Source organism: Sardina pilchardus, chromosome 3 (genome assembly GCF_963854185.1).
Source record: "Sardina pilchardus chromosome 3, fSarPil1.1, whole genome shotgun sequence".
Lineage (NCBI taxonomy): Eukaryota > Metazoa > Chordata > Actinopteri > Clupeiformes > Clupeidae > Sardina > Sardina pilchardus.
Genome location: NC_084996.1, coordinates 23663657 through 23668059, shown reverse-complemented (window position 1 = coordinate 23668059; position 4403 = coordinate 23663657).

The following is a 4403-nucleotide window of genomic DNA, read 5'->3' as shown; positions in this document are numbered from 1 at the left end:
ACTACATCAAAGTATACCCACTACAGCTAACGACTACATCACAGTATACCCACTACAGCTAACGACTACATCACAGTATACCCACTACAGCCACTACAGCTAACTACAGTATACCTATATCCAGCTAACTAGACTACACTGCTTACACTTTACCTTTGGGAAACTTAATGTACTATGTAGAGATATGGTCAGTGATACTCTAGTCCAGTTATTCCTGAGAGAGAGAGAGAGAGAGAGAGAGAGAGAGAGAGAGAGAGAGACTGGACACTGCCACTGGACTTTTGACTCTCTTAGATTGCATTTCCATTAGTAATGGCAGCCAGGTCAGGGGCGGATGGTGTCCACCATGCCCTCTCCATGCAGCGCACCGCTAGCCAGTCCACTGCTAACGCGCGGAAGAGCACATATCTGATTGGCTGCGCTGTGATGTGCTCATTAACAAGGCAGCAGGTGTGAGAAGGTGGCAGGTGAGGGTCACGTCTTGGCAGATCAGGTAGCGCACCTGTTGCACCGAGTCTTATGCTGAAATGTGACAGCACGGACATCGGTTATTTCCCACATGCTCTCTCTCTCTCTCTCTCTCTCTCTCTCTCTCTCTCTCTCTCTCTCTCTCTCTCTCTCTCGAGCTCAGCTTGTCTAAGGTGGATGAAGTGGATGTTCACTGGAGACATGAATGAAGACTGAAGACCTCTGTTGCTTTGCAACTGACTGAAATCCTCCTGTTTTCTTTACAGATGGTATTTTTCATTTCAGAATTTTCACAATTGATTTTCACAATGGCCCGGAAATGTGTTTGCGTTACACGTTACATTTCTGTGTACAGCTGGTTATCTTTTCACTTTGTGAGTATGTTATTGCAATTAGTCATGAGTGACTTGTTCACTTGTCAGCTATAAAGGTTATCTTTGCTGAATAATTAATAAAGAGATCTGTCGTGTGAACACCCACACCCACACACACTCCCTGAGGCTGGGTCTTTTCCGTTCTCCCATAACCTACCCTGCACACACGCACACGCACACGCACACACACACACACACACACACACACACACACACACACATGCTACAGCTCCAAGGAGGAAAAGGCCAATTACCTGTTTCCCAGCCACAAAGCCATCTCTCCGTCAAGTTGCCGTGGCAACTGAAGGTCACAGGGCGTCTCGGTGACCTTTTTCGTGGCACGCACCCCACCCGTCATCTATTTGTGTTCCCGGCATAGTGCATGATGGGAAAGCAGGGGCACTCCGGGAGAGAAAAACACCCCCACCACTGCCCCCCGCCCTGCCATGCACTTCCTGTTTGGGTCCGACTGACTGCTGCCATGATTAGGTCAGAGTGCCAGCTCCCTACACACACACACACACACACACACACACACACAGGGTTTCTGACAGGAGAACAAGTAAGACGCTGTGACATTAAAAGTCTGCCAGTGGCATTAAAGGTCAGTGAAATAATATCAAGTGAAATGCTATCTAATATTAGTTGGAAGGTTTTTACTGAGACATGACGATGGTTTTGATAACAATACTTCATTAGCCTCTACTCAACAGAACACATTGAAGTATTTTACAAGTTGATGCTTCACGTACACCCGTTCACACACTCACTCACTTACACACAGACAGCAAAGGCGGCCATGCTAAGATCCAATCTAACCTGGGCCGCGTCTCCCAAAACTATTTGCTAACTAGCAATACTGTTGGTTGCACTGCAATTTCCCATTGCCAACCAGCTAAGTTGCTAACAGGTTAGCAGCAAGAGACTCACCCCTGCATGTTGGGAGCAGCTTGGGGCACTGTACGAAATTCCTGTCAACATTCGGGGGGTATTGTTATGCAATACCAATCTAAATGTTTTAGCATGTTCACTCAGGGTTTTTAGATTTTATAAATTCAATTATCCAGAACCTCAACTATTCTTTTAAAATTATCTGTAGGGACTACTACGGCAAAATAGCCCCTAACTGTATCCAGTACAGATACCCTGGTAGTTTTCATGATAGACATACTTTCATATTTATGACTTATTTGTAAAATCTGCCATGAGCTTCCACTTTTCATCATGACATAAATGCGTGTTGTTGCCAAGCAGACATCGTCACAAACAGCTGACATATGCACTTCCACCTTTCACGACTGATTGCACAACTTATGGTTGTGTAACAGAACATTTTAGCAGAGTAACAGACAAAACATAACGTTCATGCTCGTGTCCTAAAAATCAGTTCAAGCAAATATCATTCGTATTACATTTCAAAATGCATAAGAGCTTTTTCAGGTTATCAATAGTAAGCATAAACATTTGTTTAATGATTTCTCCTCATGCTGAATATGTTGTGCCACTAAGAGCCTGTTTAGACTGCAGGAAAAAGTGGCCAAGATCTGATATTTTGGGGGTCAAGCGACCAGGTCAGACTTCTTTAGAAGTAGTGTGAACACTCAAATCTTGCCCAGATCACATTTAGACCTCTTCCATATGTGGTCTTGAATCAGAGGTCTGATTTGTCTCCAGTGCGGCTGCAGTGTGAATAACCAAGGCGGATTTGATGCCTCCATGTGACATTTTGTCACAATTATGCGCTGGTGGGAGTTAGCTGATCATGTCATGTCATGTCATGCGGGTCAGTTCGAAACCGCAGACAGTTCACACTGGAATCTGATATAGGTAATTTTAAAAGGAAATGTGAACAGCCGAGCAAAAAAACCCAAATTCTAGTCTCTAAACAATCCTCAGTAAGAAACCCATTTTGCCAACACTGTTAGTTGTTTGATTATCTTAGTGTTCTTGCAAAGACTCATGGGTACTCAATGAAATGGCGATACCAAGGCATCCCATGTGTTAATTTGCCTTACTGGTTCCGAACATAGGTGCTTCACATTGATCTGACATGATTATGTTGGATAGATTCATTGCTGTGGTAAAATGTTTAACATAATAACGTTGTGTTTGAAAGAAAAACATGAGTTTATTTAATTTCATGGTTTGAGGTTTAGTAAATGTGACAAACCTTCACCTTTTTTTCCCCAGCATACACAGTTACCTTACTTGGTTCAATTAGAAAGAGTGGGTCACTCAATTGGAATGACTATTTGACCACAATAAGGATGTGTTTCATTCATAACTAGTGTTTCATGTAATTGCAATGTAATATGGTTTGATAAATTGAACAGCCCTATAACTTCTTTTTCAGAGGCCGTTATAGGACTTTCTGCTAGTGGTCTGTTCTGGGGGGATGAGGAGTGCATGTGTGTGTGTGTGTGTGTGTGTGTGTGTGTGTGTGTGTGTGTGACTGTGTGTGTGTGTGTATCGGTCAGTAGTTGATCTGGGGACGAGGAGGGGCAGTGGGGAGAGGAGTCGCCTGCAGTGTGTCTGGGCGAATTATCCTGCGCGTCAGTCACCGAGACGGTTGATCGAGGGGCCGCCATCGCGCTGTCACAGCAGCCCCCCCTCGACCTGTCCCCTCCGCCCCCACCCCCGCCCACACCGCCATCGTTAGCGCTGCTGGCCACCACCTGCCAATCAGTGGCCGGCCTGTGACGCCTGACAGAGCAGACCAGGAGAGGGCCATTAAGGGACGAGGGAGCGAAGCTTCCAGCGGCAGCCATTTTGTTCCGACCGATGGCCCTAAGATCTTTTATAGCGCTCGGTGGCTAAGATTAGAGTGAGGCTTTTGCTCTGAGGCAGCGCGTGTGTTTAATCTAATATTGCTATTGCAAAGTAGACACAGGTGGTATGGCTATCATCATACTAAGCTGAGCTCAATCTTTTAAGATTGCACATTAGTCTGGGGAGGCTGCGCTCTGCTTCCACTGCACAAGAGGCCTGATCAATGGGCATCGTTCAAATGACTCCGTACGCTTGGATAGTCCAATCTGACCAACGATCCAGTGCATCTTTTGGATGAGCTAGTTTCTGATTGGAGCCAAAGGTTCTGGCAGGGAACAGAGGAGATAGATGTGCAGGTTTCCAGCCTGAGCTGCCGGGCGAAATCCAAATTTGCTGGAAGTTCAGGCAGGGTTCACCCAGCCTAAGACACAGGCTCAGTTTCACTCAAACAGGAAGTAGCTTGTGCTGCTCTAATGTCGATTCTATTATGGAGCTTCAAAGAGATTATGTTAGCCTTTCCTCAATTAAAAGCCTTGCACTATAATTCAATCAATCTCTATCATCAAAGCAGTATGAATGAGATACAATTATTTATTTTAAAAAAATGTGGAAATTGAGCTGCAATTTCAGATGAAAAGGCCTCATGCAAACATTATGCTTATATTCGGACAAGAACACTTGCAAGTTGGAGGAACGGAAATGCTAATGTCAGGAAGTTCTCACAAAGGTGTTGGTCAAGTGTGGTGTTCTCTCTGTAGCCTAGAGGACCTTGGCAGGCCTGAGTACCACCTT